Raw genomic sequence first — 24963 nt, 5'->3', positions numbered from 1 at the left:
ATCAAAACAAAATTTGGCAGCGGACATCTCTGTGGGACAGAAAATGAACTCTGAATGATTAATTCAGAGTTTCTGAATTGACCCACTAAATACAGTTTAGTAATTATAAAAACAAGCTAGAAGTACCCTCCCCCAAATAAAATACAGAGCAAGACATAGTGTCAGCCTAAAATCAGTAGCTTTCAAAGCAGCTATAGCTACATTTGTCAATCTTAAACTTTTTTTATACATAACCCACCTTACAAAATGAATGGATAAGCTGATTGTCATCAACTTATGTAATTCAAGAAATAATTATATTCTTACTAAACTAAAGCATACCTTTTACTGGGCTACTGTGCAGTCTTAATACCTTCAGGGGGTAACGTACATTCATACATGTGCTATTGTAATTGCTTAGGGAAGCATCTAAGACATTTTGTGGACGGGTAAAATGAATTCAGTACTTAGCCCATCTGGAGAAAGAGCTTTATATTGAATAGTTTTGCTGCCATGTAACCAACTTTACAAAAGTGCAGAATTTATGCATCCATTATTTTTATTTGCATACTGTATATCATGAGCAACGTTGTCCCTGTAGAGCAGGGCTTGGCTACTTTGGTCACAACAAGAGCTATTATCACTGCAAGGAGGCCAAATTGTAGGATACAAAAACGATAAAAGTCAATTATGTCTCAAATTAAACTCAACATACCTGGGATCAAATATTATTATCATATTCCTGGTTTTCATGATTTCATTTCTTTTTTCCAATTAATTAATGTGTAAAAATTGACCCAAGGGCCACATTGAGGGTTATGGGGGACGCATGTGGCCCACAAGTAGCCAGTCGCCCACCCATGCCATGGGATGGGCCTTGGAATGGCTCTTTTTACTTAGAGAAAGCCAAATGTAACACCTACCTTGTGACATCAACCTTTTGCCTTTTCTTTCTTTTCTTATTATATATATATACATATATAAATATATATATAATATTAATATATGTATATTTCATCAACTTTTTGGCCCATGGTTAAGTTAATTGATCTATCAGAAGTTCCTTAGTTTTATTCAAGACAAAAACTGTTGTTTTATATCAAGGCATGAATTAAAGCAAACTTAAAGTAAGACAGTACAAAACACAAAATAAACGTATTTTAAAAAACTATTTTGAAATGCAAAATTATGGAATTTCAAACATGCAATTAAAAATGCAATCAATCTTCATCAACTACTAAAATTCAGCATTAAATTATTCATAGAAGCAAAAACTTGACAGCCCTTGTCAAAACAATTTCAGTAAGTTCCAAATGTTTTGGGATGCTGGATTCTTAGCAGGAAAACCCCAGGAAAACTTGGTCAAATGCGGTCAAATTAGCAACATTAGCGAGCTAACTTTTTCTATTTAAAGTGAAAACGATGAAAATATATACATTTCCTTTTAACACCGATATTGTTCTGGTCTGTTGTTCCCAACAGAAAAGAGCTTGTGCTTATTTTGATTTGTCTTTCTTACAGTGGATTTTCTACACTGGAAAATCTTTAACCCTTTTTTTGCAACAGCTTGACGACAAGCACAAACAGCAGAATTATAGTCAATGGATATAATTTAGTCCAGGATGAAGACTCAAGGACTAACAGAAATCGGTTTACAATAGAGTCAAACTGTCAGTCTTTTGTTCCTCTCTTCAGAACTGACAGGAGGTGTTGGTAATTCCTCACCTTCCCTTTATCTTTTTTAATCATGCCTCACAAAACTATTTCCTCCAGGAAACTATTACAGAGAGCGGCAGAGTGAACAACAGAATAACACCTCCAGATGAGTGACAGACAAAGGGGGAGAGGAGGAACATACAGGAAAACGAATGAAAGAAAGGTCATTTATCATCGGTGTAACAACATAACACTAACATGGTGAAAGCTTCTCTGAAAAGATGTCTTGAAGATCTATAACAAGTTCTTCATTTGCTTTTTGACCAACATGATAGATATATTGCTGCAATTTGAACCGACACAGAATTCATTTTCAGAAACTAATTGTTAAGAAAGATGAAAACACAGAAGAAGTACTGTTGCTTGGTTAATTTGGAGACACTTGACCAGAGTGAACTCACATTTATAGCTCAAGAAATTAAAAACAGGATAAAAAGAGAGCTGAGTTGAATCAGGTATTCTCTTCCTGCTCCCTTCATGAATCTTGCACACTCTCACAGCCTCTCTTTGTGCTGGCTGCGTCTGTGTGGTGACTAATCACACTCAAAGCATCTAATGACTCATGCAACACTGGCCTGCATGGGCTTCGGATGGAGAAAAACCATGGAAAGCTGCTAGTCCCTCCAGCTCCAGGATTACACACTCCGTCCTCTCACACCGACACCATTGATCTGACTGGGCACAGGGACAGGGGGTTGCTTAAAAGAGCTTGATCGCACGCTAAGGAGGAGCCAAGCTTAGAATTGGCTGGATGTGTGGGCAGCAAAAAAAAAGAAAGGAGGCAATTTAGATTACTCTTAAGGATCCTCCATTGAAAAGTGAAGTAAAAAAGAGAAAGGTGGGAAACTATTTGGTCATAACTTCAATGTAAGGAGCTTACACCTTTCTTTTCTTAAATATTCAATGTTCAACCGGTACCAAAAAAAAAAAAATACTGATCTATAATGTAATACTGTTTGTGTCACCAATTTGTGCATATCCGTTTGAGAGTGACCGTTGTAAGAACATGCATCTATTAGTATATTCAACAGAGCTCAGTGTATGAACTCTAATATGCTAATTTTCTATCTCGAGCCTGTCTGGCAAGATCTTTGTGTTTTCTTCTGCGTCGTCTGCAAAAGGATTAGGTTTGACTGAAAGGCCAAGGCTGGTTATTACATGCATTTGATTTATAGATGAAAGAAGAGTGCAAAGATTGAGGGTTTTTGATTGATTCATTGATGTTTTACTAAAGCTACTAACAAAAGAAGAGAAATAAATAAATAAATATATGACAAAAGCGACAAGCAATAAAGTGACCCTTAATCACGTTAGCTGCTATATTTAACATGAAACACATGTTTAAAGGGTCTATGATGAAGTTGACCCTTACTTTATCCTCCCTTCTGTCCATTCCAGAGAGAATTGGAAATATTATTTTGGTAAACTTTTTGGAACGAAATGAATTTTGTTTTCCAATCTGATCTACATTTACTTAAAGTTAAGGTTTCTCCATGAGTTATAACCATCCACCCAGTTGTGTGTCTTGGTTTGGCTTAGTTAGTGGAGCAGTTGCCATCATGTACAGGGACTGCAGTCAGCAAGTCGCATGTTCAACTCCTGGTCCAGACACTATTTGGTGCAAATCTTCCCCCACTCGCTGTACTATGAGATAAAGGCATGAAGAAAAACTATACCCACTCAGTCAAAACACGTTGAATCTTATGGGAGATAGTAAAAGTGCTTTTTTAGTCTACTGGCTACTCAAAGCGCTTTTACACCACAGGTCACAACCACAGGGACTTCTAGTTAAAAACAGTATTAGCTTATCACATTCATACACATTCACACTATGCTGTTGAAGAAGCAGAAGCAACTTGGAGTTAAGTGTCTTGCCCAAGGACACATCGGACATGGCTGCAGGAGCTAGGGAATTAACCAAGACCCCTCTGGATGAGAGATGACTGACTCTACCACTGATGCACACAGCTGCCCTCCCATCAGTTGGAAGTAAATTCATTTCTTGCGTCATACATTATTTGTGTTAAATTCACACTAATTTCTGTAATGCATTGAAAGGGTCAAATCAATCAAACAACTATTCATTTTTACTCCGTGATGAGATTTATCCAAAGGACTTTGAGGGCCATGTCTGCCAGGGGAAAATTAAATGGTTGAAACCATTTCATTTTTACTCATGACAATTTTGAGTTGCTAACTATTCTATCTTCTGATTTTGACACTTACTCTCAAACTGTCTAATTAATTTGACTCATGGGATGACAAGCATGACTTAATTGAAGTAACATTATGGTAAAATTACATAATATTGGTGTTATGATGAGTTGGTCGTACAAAAGTTCCCAAATTCACAATATGATGTGATGGTGTATGTATTACCAACAGGTAGATTTACATATCCAGCAAAAAAAAGAGCAACATTAGCATTCATTTGGAGTCAAATTTGTGTTTACATGAGAAATGTAGGATGAATCATTACTGTATTTTATTCTATGTTTTGCCTCCACCATGTCCTGAGGACATCTTAATGCTCCAAAATGTGGGCGACCTTTGTTGGCTATATGGGGCATTTTGACTGAAGATCACCAACTAAAAAAAAATCTACTGAGTGCCAGGTCAGGAGTTAATGAAGAAATAAAACGTGAACTTAAAACCTGAAAGATGATGTAAAAGATGCAGATATGCCAAGCTAAAGAAAACTCTTAACTCATGTAAAACAGAAGAGTGTTTTTTTCACTGTGAGGGCCACTTTCATGTTATCAGTCATTTTCTAGTAAGATAGAGCCACTTTAATTAATCACTTTCATTGAAAGTATATTCTACTGCATTGTAGGTCCAATTTTTTTAAGCAAATAGCAATATTGAATAAGATAATGATTTTGGTGTCAAAGGTCAAACATACATAGATCTGACTTTATAGCCACCACACCAGCTGTGTCTTATGGATGCCAGAGGTCAAAGGTGAGAGTTTTGAGGTTGCTTTTGTCGCAAAGTCAATAAAGGATCAGGTGCATGAGATGAAACTATCATCTTTGAGTATATTAGCCTGTAGCTACGCACATTACCACATACAGACCATCATACACAACACACTGATGTTTCCATCCACTGAGAGAAGCGGTCAGTTATGAAGATAGAAGAAAAGACACAAATATAGACATGGTGGGACACAATCCAAGAATTCCCCATCTTTAATGATGTGCTGAGTCTGTAGAATATCAATAAGGTAAGGAGAGGAAAAAAACAGAGCTGTGTCCTCCAAATGTTTATGACCAGTGCCAGTGCCTGGAAAGGCAGACACTATCTCTTAATTCCCATATCAGCAGTTAACAGCTACAAGAGGGGAGTGCTGAGTGTACATATTTCAAACACTGTGCCATCAGGAGAAACATATCAAGAAGTAACACAACTGCAGTGACTAATAATGTCTCAGAAGGTGATAAATCATTCTAATCTTCACTACGTTACAGAAGCTGGAAAAACTTTGTGGCCACCTTTAAGAGCTTCTACTTGGCAGATTGTAAAACCAAACATTTGTCTTCCAGCAGTCACCACCTTCGAGAAGAAGAGCCCCCCGGCCAAAGACAAAGAGAGGGACCTTTCTCTTTGTGTGGCTGAGCTGTTCAGCTGTGGTCTCATCTACGCCTGAAACGATTGGCCTGGTGGGCTGCTCTAGTCCCTCCCAGGCTTAACACTGAAGGTGATTGATGGATTGGTTTGTCCAATCTCTTTTGGGTATTGGCGACTGGGGGAACCACCGGGCCAAAGAGGTTTCAAATATTTCAGGGAGCAAAAGGAGAAAGAGTTCGACAGCACATCCAAAACCAGCAGCTTATAATTCAACAACTCACTGTTTTTTTCCCATTTGATAAATGCTTGGGGTTTGGATCATTGGGCTTTGTGATTTTTGGGAGCTGTCCAGTGCTGAAAACGTAGACACCTTCAGCTCCAGTCACTGGAAAGACATTGAAGTCATTGTTAGATTAAAGCCGCCCTCTGTCTGGCTGAAAAAAGACCATAAAGTTCTAAGGGATCATAAAATTTCCCTTTAGTGTGTACTGTAGTTCAAAGTTGGATTTTCTGTTTTTGAATTGCTGCTAGGATAGAAAAACACTACTCATCAAATCCTCATCCAAACAAAGTCAACACATTTTCAGGCAAGAGCAACTATAAATCAACAAGCCTGTGGCAGCCTCAGAGGTGAAGCTTATTGGGATCTAACTTGTCTGCTAAAAGCAACTGCCTGTTCTGATTTGCATTTATATGACGCTATTCTAGCTATAATCACAGTATTGGGGGTATACAGACCTCATTATCACATAAGTGACATATTCGAGAGGGTATGTTTCAACCAAAGAGAATATAAAACCCTGGCTGGTTTAAGTATTAACTTTGGCTTCTAGTGGAAATATACCATCAGCAAGACTAGCAAGATCAGTGCTGCAAACTGTAGGCAGCAGCTGCACAATTATGACCAGAAGGACTAAATCATCTGTATTTCCTTTTGAAATATCACAGTACTATAGTACTTCAGGGTTGCAGCAAATTGCATTTTTCATCATTATTATTCTGCAAGATATTATTTCAGTCTTCCTCTTGGGTACATTTTTTAAATAATTTGTTTTGTTCATCCCCTAATCCAAAAAATAAAGTTATAAAGGTTCAAATGACATAAAAAGGAGACGTACAGAGAAGCAACCAGCAAATGTTTTGCCAATTTAGCTGGTAATTGATTGTTTTTCGAAAACTAATCAAATAATTTTTCAGCTTTCAAATAAAGTTGATTACAATATTACTATTTAACTGATATATATAAACTTAGACAATTGGGAGTACACTATGTAAGAATTTATGTCAGCAGAAATACATTGAATATTAATAAAACAGTACAGAAATAAGCAAGGCCATGTTTGATTGTTTTTTTCCCAACATACATGGTGTAACTGTGGACTGACACATCCCCAAATCAACTCATTGTAAATCTCTACAGCATTTTACTTGTGTATAATAATCCTTTAACATTACTCTATGATGCAAGGGACTTCTCATATTGCAGATGCCTCACAGCATCACATGATGGACAAACTGAAGCTGAAGTGTGCAGCAACAGTCAGTTAGGCACCTGAGCTCCTGTTCTTTATTTCAGAGTGAAACCTTCTTCCTCCCCACAACATCGCTCTATGATGCCTTGGAGTGCAGTCATTTGCATACACACATGAACACACAAACTGAAACACATTTGTTCCAATGAAGGCCTTTTAAAACAAACTTACAAACATCCAGACAGAATAAAAAATGCATGCAGTAAACTACCAGGTCACTCACCTAGCCTAATTCCACACCATTCTCCTGTCCTTCTCTCTTATCTCTCACACACATGCATCTCCTCATCTGGCGTTGTCTGCTTAACCTTGTCCTGTTTTATGGTGCTGACACACAGCTGGTGGTGTGTGCACTAACAAGGCCAAGGAAGAAAAGACTAGCACTCCTCCAGACCCGAGCGGTAAATAAGAAACAGAGCAGGCTTTATTTGGCTGCAGGGGCTCTCATATTCTCAGACAATACAGCTCATTTGTCAAGGTGACCCGAACTGTTCTCCTCTTTCACTGTGATTTGTACATGCCAGTGTTTGTTTACAGAGCAGCCAGCCATCAATAGAAGACTTCCAAGAATTGTTCAGATGCCTGGCTCCAGGCAATCACTAATTTCAGCATCTTTTTTATGCTTTTGGTGGCATTCTCGTCTTTATATTTTCAGGGGGAAAAAGGAGAAAATTAAAAGATTATGGTAGATATAATGTAAAAACACATACTGGGTGGAACAATCCAGCAGCACACACTGAACCCTATGGTCCAGTTTCTATAGGGCCTATATGTTTGATGTCATCACCTATCAACTCTTGTGGTGGATCAATTTAAGATCAGATTTCGGCAGCTATTCAACACATGCTGTATGTTCACCAGAAGATTCTTATTTACATCATTTATGTCACAAACACCTGTTCACGTGTTCAGATCTGCAACAGTCGACAGCAGGCACACTTGCTTTTGATTTCTATGAATTATGTCATCCTTAAAGAAAGTTGTGTTTTCGTGTAGCAAAAGTTCTCATACAGACAGTGTCTCCTGAGAGGAAACCATGTAACGGCCTCAGTAACAAGGTTCCTTGGTGAGTTGATGATTTATGCATGCCTCTACATGGCTCGTAAATATAGACCAATATTAAAAGCTCTGACCTGTAAATAATTAAAGATATCCCAAATGGTGCGATATATGTGTATCTGTAAAGCTGAGGCGGTGATGGTGCGAGAGGAGAGGCACTGATTGGTCATACGGAAATACTTATTACCCACACCACTTATATATCGAGCCTATTTAAAAGTAGATAATGCATGGTTGTGGAAACTCTGCGATTTCCATATATTTTAAACTGTGTTTTTGCTCCGGACTGACAAGCCGTGCGTTTTCATTCTGCTGCCATGCAATAAAACACTTTAAGTCATCTGTCTGAACCGCCTCTTACAGCCGATGTCTTTAGATATCACACTGACTAAAATCATTGAGGTTTAAAAAAAAAAAAAAAAAAAGAAGCTTGCATGCAAAGCACCATTTATTGTCAAGCGCTGACTCTTACCTTTCTGAAAAAACGGCGCTTTCCTCAGGAATGTGAGCAGAAACCTTTTGCGCTTCCGTGCAGGTGTTCCCAATGCTCCCAGAGGATGCAGACACGAAAACGGCGAAACCAAGGGTGAAACAGCACTTTGCAGAGGAGACCAGGGGGAGTGTGTGCACAAGCGCTCCCAGTCCTGGACTTTCCACTCCTTCTTCTTCTGTGGTATCCTCTTCTTCACTGAGCAGAAACAGCAGCAGTTTCTGCGCCGTTCATCCTCACACACCGATATCTGCCGGATCGGAATAAATGCGCGCGCGCACACACACACACTTCAAGGTGCTCCTTCCGTCCCCCTCCTTGCCATAAGCTCTACGCCAACGGAGAGAAGCTCGATCCGTTTGAACAAAGAGGCAAGCGCTGACAGGCAGACGGCTCCAGCGCCCCCCATACAAAGAGGGGGATATGTGGGGTGGGGGTGTGTCAGAGAGAGATGGAGAGAGATGTAGAGAGAGAGGGGAGGGGAGGGGAGGGGGGACTTCATATGACCATAATCCGATTCCTACATAAACCTCAAAGGTTGATCTGGTGTCTGTGAATTAAATTAAAATTTACCCATAAGCTTACAATGTCAGTCTGACCACCAGCTGACCCCCTTCATACATCCTAATGTCACACACAGCACATGTCCACACACCTCCAGAGAATATGTTCATCTTGTGTTCACATATCCCTCAGCCCTTTTAATGACACATACCTGAAAACCAGTCTGTGTCTTGATTCAATAAAACATTTCCAGGATTATATGTGACTGCAGAGTTAATTATAACAACTGCTGATTGAATATACAGCTACTGTTGATGCACTTAACAACCTGGCACAGCCAACATCTCATCACTGCAGCTGGGTCAATACCAAACAGCATCAGTCTTCAATAGCACATTATAAACAAAGAAATGCTGTAGGAAGTTCTGAGCGAGGCCATCTGACCATAGAGCCGCTCCTACACTGATTTCTGTCAATGATAACGTGAGAAGAAAAGCAGCGGACTCTTTGTTATTCATCATACTGTAGGTCTGCGGTCTGCTACTGCGTGCCCAAGATGGTTTTGAATTATGCATCTTCCCCAGTGAGCAGAGGCAGGAGTTGGTTTTAGAATCGTAATAGAGCCACTAATGATGGAGATCTTAATAAGTCGAATCTTTTCTGAGTGCAAATATTTATTTGAGGTAAAAAGTTGATTTAACTCGTTCAAATGGTATGGTGATTTGGAGATTTGCGACCCTTCAGATGGATGGCACTTGAGAAAACCAAGGAGGTTGCTTGATACACATGTTATTCAAGGCCTGATATTAAACTATGAGGGGAATATGAATATCTCAAGCATTATTAAATAGTTGAGAAACCTAAAAAAAAAGGTAAAACAGGTCAGGGAGATCATTAGAATAGATTATGTTTTACCTGTAAAGGTAAATATTACAATGCAGTGGATTTTCCATATTAATCCCTTGCTACCATTTCAGACACTCTTAAACTGGATCATACCATTTCCTTTAAGTCATTTCAACATTGAGTCTATTTGAACTGGCTTATATTTTTAATTTAAGTTTTTGCTAACGTATGTCTTAAATTATGGTTAAACTAGCTAACATCAACTATAAGCTAACATCAGGCTTAGCTACCTAACATTAGTGAGCCAATATTAGCTAGTTGGTACAGATGGCCAATATTGTTCAAAGTCTTTGCTTTTATGCCTCATAAATATGAAGATGCTGTAGGCTCATATCAGTAGAATTCTGAAGACCAGAGATTTGAATAAGATGGTAAAGTGTCAACAAGTGGCATTCTTTTAATAAAGGGTGCTGGAACTCACCTCCTGAAAACGTCAACCGTTACTTAGATAATGCATACGATACGCCTAGTCTTTCAACTTGTCAGAATTCATTAAGAATGGTTTTCAAATTGTACTGGTTAATTTCTTTGTATACTTCCTGGTTGAGGGCCATGTCACAAGTGTTTGGAATAACAGACTGTAAATTAGGCAACTGTATCTCGACCACTATTTGCAGTAACTCGTGTAGTTAGTTTATGTTTTCATTCACTCCATGCCCTTGAGAATAAGCTGGCCCAACATCTAGATGTAGCTACGGTATTGCATACCAATACAACTATTTAAGAGGAATTAAAAACACAAAGAAAACTTTTCCAGGCATCAGTAAAGAATGTGTTGGATTTTAAATTCTTGCGTCATTTGTTTTAACAACAAACCGCCTATTGGTTAGTTATCAAAGATTAGTTTTCAAAGGCAAAACTTTATCTCAACATGCATAACTGTAAACTAAAGTCAACATTTCCAGAAGTACCAGGTTTAGTTCTTAAGGAGAATGCAAAAGACATTGTGAAATGGGGATGGTTTTACATGTTTAGTAGAGTACTTCCCAGAGGCCACAAAAGTGGAAATTTGTTTAGTGTTCCTACATCTTCTTTTCCTGTATGAGCTGGATAAATCTCTAGCTCTTTTCCATTATTGTTTGAACACCTCCTCCCAATCCTCTTTAACTCTGTTCTGTGTAAGAGCTGTATGAATCCCCCATTGCCCCCATTTCTCTCTATTTACTCCACTGCACTCACAGCACAATTAGCTTCCCAATCAACAAACTTATCTGTAAATGTGACTGTGTGTAAAATAAAAACAATGGTTGGAGCATTTGTATAGGCCCAAACCACTGCTGGTATTTCTGATGCAGAGTTTGTAATTTGGAGAGCCCATGTCTGCAGTTTGCATAGTTTTCATTCTGGTGTCTTTCTAAGTATTAAAAACAAGCTATTGCGTTGATGATGTCAACCAAATCCAAATCCACGCTCTAATGTTTGAAACAGGATTAGAAATCAAGCCAAATGCAATCATGTTTACACATTAAATATGATCAAATGTGACTAACATGTGTTCTCTGAGACATCAAACAGCTTTGTTTAATCTCACTTTTGCATTCCAAATGGGACTTTTAAGAACCTTTTGATATACAGTATGTCTGTGCAACAAAGACCAATACAAGCGCCAAGAAAGCAGGATGATGTATTTAAATGTTTGAATAGACAAATATTTGTTTAAAAATGACTAGCTGGCACAGGCTGGTCGTGTATATCGTTACTTGTCGAGTCATTCAGCACTACTCCCACTCTCCTTTAGATTTATATGCTGACAAACTGAAAAGGCTTTTGTGTTAACGTAGGAAGCACTTGCCTTAGATTTGTCCTTCACTGTCACATTTGCAGACAACAACAGAGATTCAGATACTGTCTATAGATGTCTTTGATATTTATGCCAAAAGACCATAACTTCTCACCGTTTAAGAAAAGTAATGAATTGGCTCAATACTTGCTGTTAAATATTAGATTACACACTTAAAGAGCATATACATATGCTCTCCAAATAGTCAAACCGTTGGATACACACTCTCACACACGGATTCTTTGCTCTGCCTGAGTGTGAGCTTTGACTTTTAGAAATATCAGGTACTTCACCAACAAGACAAACAATGTCAATCAACCTTGAATAAAGGGAACAGCCCTCTAAGCACAATCTAGATCACAAAATACACGGGGGAGACAGGATGAGGATGATGACACAAAAATGATTTCTGGAAAGCTATAATAGCGTCCTAACGGGAGCAGAATAGCACTGCCAAATAACTCAAGCTGTACTCGTTAAGAAACAGAGAACGTAATGAGGGTTTCTGTCACTGGTAGAGATGTACAGTGTGCTTAGCCTTCCTCAGTTTGCTTCATGGGTTCTTTTTAAGGGGATGATGTGAGTGTGAAGAGATCAAACAGAGCAGTAACCAAACCACATAAAAAGACAGGAAACAGGAAATCCCCCAGTAGGAACAAGTCTAAACTAAACTGGTTTTTAAACTCCAGTGCTGATAAAGCAGTCACTCAGACTTGACTTTGCAACCATGCTGTGTTTAAGTGTTTCCAAGCCAAGAGGCCCCATCTGGAAGGCAGCAGGGCAGCAGGAAGTCAGGGAGACGAGGCGGTCACCAATGTTAACCACATGGAAAACTTCCATGCTGGGAATCCACAGCCCAACATTTCAGTGTCAGCTTTGGCCTAATTTTTAAGATTCCTGGCACCATGTAGATTGTCATTACTGACATAATTTCATATTTTCTGTTTGGACCCCTGGAAGATTTTCCTTTAGAGGTCTGAGAGTAAGTGAAAAGAAAGGCTTGTATTTCAGTGGCTCAGTGGAAAGCGTAATGTGAAGCTCTACTGGTGGTCACAGTTTAGCGTACACAATCTGAAATCATGGTTCAATCAGGACAGCTGTCCCAAAGCGTTTACTACTGAACTCACTGATTCCACACTTTGTATTCATCGTCAGGTCCAAACAGCTGGAATTTTTATGCAGTGCTACCTAGCAACTGCTAATATGCTAACAAGATAAACATGTTGGCCTCTTTGACATGTTCTGCATCCTAAATGCTAAAATTAGTAAGTGTTTATCATTGAGAGCATGCTAGCTTATTAAAAACACCAAATTACAGCCTCAAAGATCTGCTAGCATAGCTCTTGTCCCTTTTTCGTTGCCAATTTAATCAGTTAACTTAACACCTTTTTCTCTGAACCAGCTTAGTCCCTGTCAAATTATTTTTTTTTCTCTTTCATCTGTTTCTCAGTTGAATTAAAAAAATAACTAACATCTCAGATGAGAAATAAAACACCTTCAAAAGCTTATATTAACTCCAGTGACCTTTTGGATGAAACTTTCAATTACCATGAGTTGGATGGATGACTGAGAAAGGAGGCAACAAAAAACACATCCAGGTATCACAGAGTCATTTACAGAATCTTTGCTGGGAGCAGCTTGTTTGAAACCCCAAAGAGCTTGACTTACAATCTTAACAGCAAATCAAAGGCAAAGAAAAGACAAAAGCTTGTAAAAAAAAACTGGTATAGTACCTAATAAGACTTCAATTACTGTTTGTCAAAAATGAGCACAACTGAATAGTAAACCTTTATCATTTAATGAATGAGGCATCGCTATGACAACTGGTAAAATCCATTTTTTGTTAAGATGTGTTTGAAAAGCAAAAAGCTGCAGTCTCGACCTTGATTTAATATTTTTTAAGACATACATGTTTTATTTGGTTTAACTCTAAAAGTTTGAAGATGTCACAGAGGTCTGATTGTATCGCATTATATGTTGACAAGTGAAAGGTAATCTCTGCAGCATGGCAGAGATGCGAAATAAAGAGATCATAAACAGCAGCTGAGGGACTATTAGAAAACGTGTGAACAGAGAGTTTAGGGGAGGAGAGAACAAAGGAGGCTATAAATTCCCAGATCACAAATGGTTTTAAAGTGATAACACAAATGTTTGAAATGCATGCTTCTGAGAGTATTTTTTGGCAGAGCTTTTTTTTTTTTTATCTTTAAGTGTATTTTTCCATTTCAGGGCTGTGTTTGTGCGTGATTGTCACACAGTTTGACTGATGTGTGTGGGGGCTTTTTCAATTCAGGTGGGATGACAGCTTTAACATCCCCAACCCCCAAATACATATAGTACATACACACAAGTAAGCACATACACAGAAAAAAACCTTTTACATGCCCAATTAAGCACTGATTTACCTTGGCAGTTAAAATTCAGGTCATGTGTGGAGGAGCAGCTGTGTGTGCTAATATCAGGTGTGTGTATGCATTTGCATGTGTGTGTGTGTGTGTGTGTGTGTGTGTGTGTGTGTGTGTGTGTGTGTGTGTGTGTGTGTGTGTGTGTGTGTATGTGTGTGTGTGTGTGTGTGTGTGTGTGTGTGTGTGTGTGTGTGTGTGTGTGTGTGTGTAAGAGATAAAAAGAGAAGATGTGTGTGCACCTGCATCTTTGTGTGTAATTGTGTACATAATAAAGCATGATTTGGGTTTGTATGTCCAAGTGTGTGTGTGTGTGTGTGTGTGTGACAGAGAGAGAGAGAGAGAGAGAGAGAGAGAGAGAGAGAGAAAGAAGGTGTCTGCCCGTGTGTGTGTGTGTGTGTGTGTGTGTGTTCGTGTCCATGCACTTGTGTCTTTGTGTCTAATTGTGTCCATTCTCAAGCATGATTGGGTGTCGAGAGAAGTCCAAAATGATGTGTTTGTGTGTGTATGTGTGTCCCTAATGAGCGCTCCTGTGCAGCATCTGTGGTCCTTGTCACAAACAGCCTTCTTCCTCCTCGCTCTCTTTTCATCTGTTTGTATTTGTGTTGTGTGTGTGTTGATCTCTTTACAGCAGCAGTTAAAACAGGAAGAGCTTCACAGTGAATAAAATCAGCTTTCAGAGCTTTTAAAGTACGAGATAGATAGATAGACAGACAGACAGACAGACAGACAGACAGACAGACAGACAGACAGACAGACAGACAGACAGACAGACCCTATCCAGGACTTATACTGGTCCAAGGTGAGGAAACGGGCAGGTAGCATCACTGCACTGACCCCTCACACCCTGGACACAAACTGTTCAAGCTCCCCCCCCTCCGGCAGGCGTTGCAGATCCCTGTATGCCAAACGATCCGTCATAAGAAAAGTTTCTCCCCCCAGGCTGTCACTGTGATGAACGCTAAACAGTCAAAGAGTGTCAGACCTGCTGCTGTGAAATTCCCTAACTGTGAATGTACATATATTATTTCATTTAAATGATCATCTACACACTCTATAATTTAAACAATGTTATAATTCTAAACATTATGATTACCTCATGTTCACTTCATCATCCTTTTGCACTCACCACTGCACTAGTATCTCATTTAGTCTTGTACATATTAGTCTTCAACTAGCTGTCTATATTTTTTAGTAAACTGTTAATAATTAATGTCTACATTTGAGAGCACAGTCTACCAAAGTTAAATTCCTTGTGTGTTGAACATACCTGTCCATTAAAACAGATTCTAATAATAGGAGCATTGTCATGTCGCTCAACAGTTAGGTCACCATTAAGACTCACAACATGCAACATATCAGTATGACATCAACATGTGTGTGTGTGTGTGTGTGTGTGTGTGTGTGTGTGTGTGTGTGTGTGTGTGTGTGTGTGTGTGTAGGTGTGTGTGTGTGTGTGTGTGTAGGTGTGTGTGTGTGTGTGTGTGTGTGTGTGTGTGTGTGTGTGTGTGTAGGTGTGTGTGTGTGTGTGTGTGTAGGTGTGTGTGTGTGTGTGTGTGTGTGTGTGTGTGTGTGTGTGTGTGTGTGTGTGTGTGTGTGAGAGAGAGAGAGAGGTGGGACTACGACTGTGATTATAATCAAGTATCATTTTTCTTTTCTTCATTGATCCTGCCTTGTTTCACAAGCTAAACTTCTGACATGTTCCAGATCTAAGGACCCCCAGCTCCTGATCAAGAACTTGTCTTTCATACTGTACATGCACCTCACAGAGGGACATTAAATACTCCTTGGTTAAAGTGATGGGGACGGCTGGTTAGAGCATTTAAGAGAATGTGTTCTGTAATGGTCACTGTTTATGAGTCTCCACTCATAACTACTTCACACGCTCCTAACTCAGCTATATTCTAACATAACTCCACACAGTGATGGAAATTGTCACATAATGAAAGAATAAAAAGAAGCTCTTTATTTCTTTATAGCTCCAGGTAAGCCTTGCCCCAGTTGGCCTGATAATAGAGTGTGTTTCAGTCTTATTGCCTCACTCTGCCTCCCTGACACTGAGGGGAGTCTGACTAAATGATCGCCTGGATCTGCACACTCACTCCTTAGCCTACTTTACTCTGGTTTTAACCTTGTTTCATCATCCAGGTCCTGTGTCTTGGTGTTTTGCCTCATTCTGTTTGAAATTAGCTTTAAAACATGCTCTACTTTCTCTCTGTGCCGACCCAAGAAGCATCAGTGTGTTCCAGGACTATAAACAGAGTAAACACCTCCTGAAGTCTTTCATAATGCTCTGTCCTTCTGTTATCTGCATACTATCTGCACTCTGATGTAATGAAAGTGCTACATAGCTTTAACACACGTGAAAGAAACCAAGAACAAGGACAACAATAGAGGCTGTATTCGAGTTCTGTGAGAGGCTTCTCCATTTTTTTCTAAATAAGATATAAAGGGAAACTTAACTGCTACATGGCAGCAAACAAAATCTGTTTTGGAATACAAACAAACAAAATCTGAAATGGCTTTGTTGGTGACATTGATTGGGTTTTTTCACATAAAAAATTAACCCTGAAAACATAAATTAACTGCTTATCTTGCGCTCGCTCTCCCTCTCCCTCTCTCTCTCTTTTGCACACACCCACGTTTAACGCCTGTAATGAAAAAGCCCATCTGTTTGTTTTTCCTAATTACAACACATTTGGCTTGTCAGAACATTAGCACAGCATGAATTCAACATATTTTATAAAGCACATAACTCTACCCCATGGAAATATTAAGCATCTTGGAGGCACACAACGACCTAAGTGCCCATCAGTGTTAAATAATCCCATAACAGCTCAGTCACGTTGCTGTAACACAGAATCTGCAGGTTAAAGAAAAGTTTTGAGTGCCTGGATATGACTTGAAGCCAGGCTTGGAGTTTGAAGGAGATTTTCCACCAAAGAAAAATGATAGAATTAGTAGCTTCAGTAAGTGACAAATCCCATCAGTATCCAAGGGAACTGGGATATAGTGGAATAAAAAAAAAGCCTTAGACTTATACCCGTAACATTACAAACCATTGCTATGAAAACAAGAATCACTGCCAGTGATTTGGCGTTAATGCTCCAACTGTTTGCAGAGGGAGAGCTGATGATGACCGATTTGATAATAAGCTGTTATTCACACACACACACACACACACACACGCACACACACACACGCACGCACACACACACACACACACACACACGCACACACACACACACACACACGCACACACACACACACACACACGCACACACATACACACAAACACACACGCACACACACACACGCACACACACACACACACACGCACACACACACACACGCACATACACACACACACACACACACACACACACACACACACACACACACACACACACACAATTATTCCTGAAATGTGCCCTTCAAGGCTCATTATAATTCTGAGCATCCAGGTTGTCCTTCATTTGTCTACTGGACTCTGTGCATCTCTCTCCTCTGTCTGTGTTGAGTGTGTGTGTGTGTGTGGGGGGGGGGGGGAGTATACAGAAATACAGCCTTTAAATACAGCAGAAAGAGAAATATTCATGCTCTACACACTTCACCAGCTCATCATTGTCATCTAAATCCTCAACTGGAGGCCAAAACACAGCAGTACACATCCTCACTTACCCTCATATTTTATTGATTTTAAGGCCCAAGACTGTACGCTTACACACTACAGCTAGCAGCTAGCACAGTAATATCTAGGTAGCTAACAATGAAATTGATCACATTGGTCTTTAAACTAATGGGTAAAAAGGTCGCTCTAATTGAAACCTCAGCAGCCTCAGGAGAGCTGAACTGTGACATTCACTGAGTCCAGATTTTAGGTCGTGTCCCTCTGCCCTTTGTCTCCTCTGTCTGCAGCTCACTGACACTAATGGTCTCATCAGCGCAGTGAAACCACAAATTCTTATATCCAGCTCTCTGCTGTGTTAATAAATGTTTAGAGGAAGTTTCTTGAAGGACACAAAGTTGCCTCTGCTTGTCCTCTGTGCTCCAGTAAATTACAGCTCAGTCAGTTTGACCGCACTGACAGACAGGCAGTGATGAGCAAGGTTTTATCAACATCTCTGGCAAGGGAAGATTCAGTGACATCATGCTGGCTGAATTTAGATGAGTGAAATAATGCTTGAAAACTTGTCAGATGCTGGGCAGAAGGTAAAAAAATAATGTAAATGATCACTTGTCCTTCATCTTTTAAAGTAAAAGTATTTCTGTGTATTTCATTTCCCAAATGTCTCAGTGTGTTCACACAGGGGAACAGGACATTGGAAGAAAATTCATGATGTATAGGTGTTATATTGTGAGGTTTTGGAGCCATCTAGTGGAGAGAATCAGTGTCACAACAGAATGCAAAGGCTTCTCAGCAGTAATATTACTTTCTTCTTTACAATTGCTTTGACTTTTTTTTTTTTTTTTTTTTTTTTTTTTTTTAGCAAAACACTTAAATTCATGCTTTAAATCACACATTGTAAACTAAACTCCAACACAAATTTTCAAAATACAATAATACAATCTCATTCACTTTGTCCACCAACAGCTAACACATGTTCTCTTCCAACAGGAACATTTAGTCAATCACAGCACATTGATCATAGATTGTGTTTTGCACTGCAGTTTCTTTTTAAGCCTCTCTACATTTTTATTTTATTTGGCTCAGTAAATGCATTAATTATGTTTCTTTTGCTGCAGGAATTCAATACAAAAAATGAATGATCCATCTCAGAGTATCTTTATGGAAGATACAGTTTATGAAAAAAGAACACAGAGACAGTGATCTGTCCTGCAGTACAGGTTATGTTCCTGCTCTTCATTTAGGAGCTTTCCTCTGCCCCCTCAGAGATGTAGATGTTGAATCCTGAGAGAGACAAAATACAGTAACATATTAGGAGGTATACAGTAACTGTCATACATGGTAAAATTGTTTACGCTTTGCAATAAGAGAAGCCCTTGTACAATACTTGCTATTGTATAATCCTACTCATTAGTTTAAAAAAAAAATCCGGACAATGGATGCCACTGTATCACAGCTGAGATTTAACTAGACTCGCTCACCAGCCATTCTGTATGATAGCCTGTTGTTTATGTATGGTCAGTGATAGTAGCTCTTATTTCATCAGTTACCCTAGCTCTGGCCCTTCTTTGAGCACCACCACCTATTCTAACTATTCTCCCTCTACCATGTCTTAGTCGAGGCATTCCTTTCTCTCATGCCCTTGTCCCACTCCTCTCCCTTGTCATGGTACTTATCAAAAATGGGCCTTATAAAGACCCTGTCCGAGATGAGAAGGATTCTTTTGCGGGGGCCGAGGCAGTAGGTGATAAGACCCAGGAGTAAGTTTAAAAAAAAGGAGCTCTGCCGCTGCATGCAGAGATGCTGCTTGTCAACAGGCAAGGCAGGCAACTGCTTGGCGCCTTAGACCAGCAGGGGGCCCTGAGGGCTCACGAATTGTTCTGGCTCCATCCTCATTTATTTATCATGAGTCACACCAGGGCAGAAAGTTAACTCTAACTCTGCATAAAATAAAGACTATTAATAAAAACCCAACAATGACAGAAAATAAAACCAAATCATAAATATCATAATATGGCGAAAACCAAAAAGAGAGGCCTCGGCTTGGGTGGAAGGATAGTGCATTGTAGTCAATGGAGACTCCACCTTTGATAGGTCAAAGTCTAAAAAATTGAGGACAAGGTACTGGAGTTGTTCTGGCCTGAACTTCTAACTGCAAAAGTTTAAACTGATGTTAAAGTGCTGTTACTTGTAAAAAAAAATAATCCTGTCTCTTTCACTGAATGATTCCACCATTGTAACCAAGTGCTAGCAGTAATGCATGAGACAGTTTTTCTTTCATCCAATGATATAAGTTTACAAACCAAATGATAAGAAACAGGCCTATAAAAGAGGTCAAATTTGTAAGGATGTCTTGGGCTCAATGAAGAGGGAACATTTTATAAAAGGCAGTAAAATAATTTAAAATTAAATGAATCAAGTGCAGCAATATGTACAGGGCAGTGATGATGTAACGTTTGACACAGAAGCCTTAAAGCATGTGTCGAGTCGGAGGGGCCCTGTATCGAGGGTTGAGAAGCATGCCATCGATGTCAACCGATGCCTCACTTTGAGTAGAACGATGTCATTGGTTTGTTTGTGTTTTATGCTGAGAATATAATAAGGTAAGAGATAAAACAAAACACAGTTTTGGCAGATCCAGGAATCAAACACAGGTCTATAAGTTGAAGTGGCACCACAAATAACCATTATGCTATAAAGCCTTTTGAGACCAACTAGCCAGTGAATTGTATTTTTGTTATTAATTCCATGAATGAATGGCTTCTTATTCTGTTTTGAAGGTGAAGTGCCTTAAAGTACTATACACACACACACACACACACACACACACACACACACACACACACACACAAACTATATATATATATATACACATATATATACACATATATATAACAAACGTAGTAAAACAAGCCTGTGGACAGTCTGCTCTGTAAAATTGTTTGCATCAGAAATTATCCCAATTTAGCTGTTGTTTTTGCTGGGCGTGACCTGTTACCATAGAAATCAATGTGGTAGTGTGGATCAGATTTGGGGGGAAATCAGATTTGGACTCAAGTCTTGAGTCTGACTCATCAAAATAGAATCTGAGTCCCCAAAAGCTAAGTGTCTGAATTATTCTAAAATAGATGTTCTGTCCTGTCTGAACATTGCAATTACCATGTGCAATTGTATTGCTTAACACATTTGCACAGTAGGAGACAGTGTAATGTTTCAGATTTTTGTTTTGATTATCTGCACATACAAATACTGTATAAGCACTAGGCCTCAAGTCACCAAAAGTTTCAGTGCTGTTCACATGTTGTCCACCAGGGGTCTCCGGCGGACTCTTTGTGGGCGAGTGTCCCCTTCAGACTTGGCTGCTGCCAGCCTCCTTCATCAATCTTTTTTTTATTCATGGGGACAAAAGAGACGTCAAACAGGGAGGAGTGGGAAAACATAACAGTGCGTTTCACAATACAGACACTGACTAATATATGCAAAGTGGGTATAAGGACTCCAGCCTTCAGTGTGCGTGTGCGTGTGTGTGTGTGTGTGTGTGTGTGTGTGTGTGTGTGTGTGTGTGTGTGTGTGTGTGTGTGGATAACAAGTTTGTTTGTTTCATTGTTTTTTTTTTCATTTTCTTTTTTTTGCATTACACAATTTAAAAGGCAATAAAATATAATAAAATAACATTTCTAACTTTTAACACGTTTCCTCAAACACAATTGGGATTTCTGAATCTTGAATAAGCATTTAGACATTAAAAATGAATGTTCTCAAACAATTTTGAACCAAAATCCTAACACTACTTTTGTCAGTATAACAGGATCTGCACCCACAGTCCTCAAAATGAACCTGAAATGTGGTGTCTCTCTTCTGGCTGCTGCTAGCTGTTTCCCACCCAAATCAAAAGAGGTGAATCGTGGGGGGTCATGTCTGGCCACCCCTCAGGAGAATAACGGGGTCTCTGTCTGCCCCCCAAAACCACCAACGGCTCTCCACCGTCCCTATGGCAACAGCCGAAGGCCCTGGAAAGGCCCCAGACTGGGGCGTCAGAGCAGATGCCCATAATTAACGGTGCTATACGATGGTGTCAGTCCTGCCAGTCTGCAGAGCCTCTCCCAGACCTGTCAGAGGCCCACAGGCCAGTGACAAATGACTGCCCTGCAGTGTGTGTCTGTGACTGTCTGTCACTGTGTGTGTGTGTGTGTGTGTGTGTGTGTGTGTGTGTGTGTGTGTGTGTGTGTGTGTGTGTGTGTGTGTGTGTGAGACATTTAGGTTGTGTGTATGGGGGTTTGGCTACGAGTGCCCACCAGCTTCTGCCCATTTTTTTTAAACTGACCATCATGCTGTGGCGAGAAAACAAAAAGGATTTTTCAGTCAAGGCCAGCTACTTGAAAAAGAAACATCAAAAAGACATGTGTTATCGATACAAAAGTTTCACTGAAGCAACCTAAAAGAGACGTTTAAAATAAAGATTAAAGGAATAAAAAAAAATGACAACAAAGCTTTTGAAATTAAATAATTCTCAAAATGATGAGCTCCTGTCTTAAATAGTGTAATAAAGTGAACGTGTCCATGCTGACATGCTGTAGGGACACTGACTGACTGACTGACTGACCGGCTGTCTGGATCATACGGTCTGCTGACGATGAGATTGAATCTCATACATCCAACCTAAAGATGTGGGGGTTGTATCACACGTCTTTTCATAAGCACTGAAACAAGCAGAGCTTAGTAATAGACATCAGACCATGGCATGAATCATTTCACCAGAAATGCAAACGGTAATCAAATCTGCACTAAAACATCGTCGAACCACTTACAAAGAATAGTATATATACAAAGTAAGGCTGCTTGGAAAATTGAAATGAACTGAGCATTTAAAAATAACTACTAAATTTTATGACCATTTAAATTTAGTGTTTAAGAGTTGTCTTTGCTCTCTAATAAATGCATTGGATCATGTTATTTTTCTAACGTTTATAAATGCATCAACAACTATAACTCCTCGTATGAAACATCAATAACCTGTGCTCTGACTGATAATAAATTATTTACAATACAACATTCTAAATATATCTTTGATGGTATTCATTCGTCTCTGTGAATGAGTTGCTTGCTCCATTCACGAAGAGAAACTGAAGCCCAGATTTGGGAGATTTTTTTAAGATATCGAAAACCCTTAAAACTCCCCGTTCACATCCTGACTTCACATATTGAAACAGTTGATACAACACACTGTAAAGATGTTATAGTATGAATTATAGTTGTAAACTCTTCATCAATAAATTGTTTTATACGTCATTAAATTGTATTTTGTTTTGGACCATGGACAAACTACACATTCATCTCAATTGATGAGAGGAGATGCATTGCACCTGATTTAGCTTGTCAGTTAAATTCCATCTGCAGACCCTGGGCAGGTTTATACACAAGAACTAAAAAAGACACAATTAATTATTACAAAATAGGATCAAGAGTTTATAAGACCAGATTACATCATAGCCAGTCCCTAACCTAAAACCTTCCCCCTCCTAAGCCTCCACTCCACACCCACAAAGAGCATACCTCCATTTACACACACATACTGTTCTCAAAAGGACATTCATGTAAGCTCCATTTTAACATGTCCTCTTCCTGCTTATAGATAATAAATAGAGTGTTTGAATGTAAGTTTTGCTCTTGTAGTTTTCTCGACAAAATGAATAAGAGAATAAGAAAAAGTTCTGTTGATTTTAGCTTCAGGGGTCTGTTTTGATCAGATTCATTGATCATCTGCAACTTTGTCCCTCAGCGCATCAGTTGTGATTGGGTTAAAGACAAATCTGTCGACTGTCACCACTCTGACACTAAAGGTCACTAAATGCACTGTCCACCAGTCATTGAGTTCATCATGAGCCCCGTGGTCAGCGGCACACTCCTCTACTCAGAGGGGGGTCAAGGGTTCAACTCCCCTCTGACCTGTCCATCCCTCCTCGTTGTCATTACATAATGAGATGTTTCCCAACACACTGATAAATCTGTTTCTGGACCACAGAAAGTAAAACCTTTATTGGGTCGTTCAGCATTTAAAGTCAATAGTGAAGAGGTCTGTAAAAGAAGGCTAGTTAAAGAGTATGGGCTCGTAAATGTGGAACAAAGAGCTGCACACTGGTTCAGAGTCGGACATTTCTTCTTTTTCTTTCATTGTATTCATTCGTTTTTGTTGGCTGTGAGACTGTGATGTACAGGCTGTTGTACAGGCTAAAAAAAACAGAGTGAATGGTACTTCTTCAAGTATTGCAACAGAGAAAAAGGAAAACACAAAGAAGGACACATTTCATATAACGCCATAGATTTTAAGCCTGCGAGGATAATGGTGGAATTACTCCTTCATTTTCATGAAACTCTTCACTTCCTGATCACGAGACAGATCTACAAAATCATGAGTGAGAGCTCTTTTTATTCCCTCAGGGGTCGTGGGATCAGCAAGCCAGACTTTTTATCGCACGTCTAAAGCACAGGGAGGTGGGACATGAGCCGTCTGAGCCCAAGTCGTCCAATTATACTCTGACTAGACACATCATCACACATGCATGTCATACATGTGGGAACCTTTTTCCTCTGACATCAGACACACTCTGAGCTGCTACCCTGTATGGTACTTACAGACGTCTGGTCCTGGTTTGAATAAGTGATGGAAATTAAGGATGGTTCACCATTTAGATTGAATGGGGACAAATAAAAGGATGTTAAAAAAATCACACATCTGCATTATTTCTGAGCTCAACAAAAAATGTGACATTAAACAAAACAAAACGTGGGGATTACGGTGTGCTTTGAGCATATACAGGAAAAAAAGACATTTTTGCTTCCTTCAATAAAATCTGTTCTTTTGTTTTGTCTAGATGCTGAATGTATAAACCCTTTGGAAACCTTCTGTAGCGTCGTATTTTAGACCCGTGCTCTGCTTTACTGAAAACCCATCATGACTGTTTTTTTTCAGCTTATATCAAAGGTCTTAGATAGTGTTCATGTCTCCTTCTAACGACACATTTAAACTTTTTGTGAAACTATTACAAATTAAAAGTTGGATATCAGACCAAAAACATAAACATTATAAACAATAAACCTGCCATGTTAACATGAAATATAGGCTAATTAACCAGGATGTATGTGCTCTGTTTTCTTTGTGATTAAACCTGTATTTCTTCTCACTGGAGGACAACAGTGACGACAGTTCTAAACATCCAACATATACATTAATGAAGTCTTATTATGAAGATATCTATTTTATTGTCTGCCCACTTCCACTAAACTGTCTGCTTCTTGCTTATTTAACCCTTCTTATTAGAATGTTAAGGTTTTTCCCCACCTTAATGTATATCAATACACCATTTTGCTTTGGTGAATATGTAAAATCTTGATTGAAT

The 24963-nt window shown here is 39.2% G+C and overlaps 1 protein-coding gene across 1 annotated transcript in view; it reads right to left on the bottom strand.

Annotated features, from left to right (window-relative positions):
* Positions 1 to 8738, bottom strand: part of LOC306827560 (neurocan core protein-like) — a 43042-nt gene extending 34304 nt beyond the window's left edge. The window contains exon 1 of the mRNA XM_079349466.1: positions 8329 to 8738. The gene's annotated coding sequence lies outside the window, so the exon portion shown is untranslated. The remainder of the gene's footprint in view (positions 1 to 8328) is intronic.
* Positions 8739 to 24963: the final 16225 nt, after the last annotated feature.

Source organism: Symphodus melops, assembly GCF_947650265.1.
Source record: "Symphodus melops genome assembly, chromosome: 7".
Classification (NCBI taxonomy): domain Eukaryota; kingdom Metazoa; phylum Chordata; class Actinopteri; order Labriformes; family Labridae; genus Symphodus; species Symphodus melops.
The sequence above is the reverse complement of the archived record's forward strand: the minus strand, read 5'-3'. Positions and strand labels throughout refer to the sequence as shown.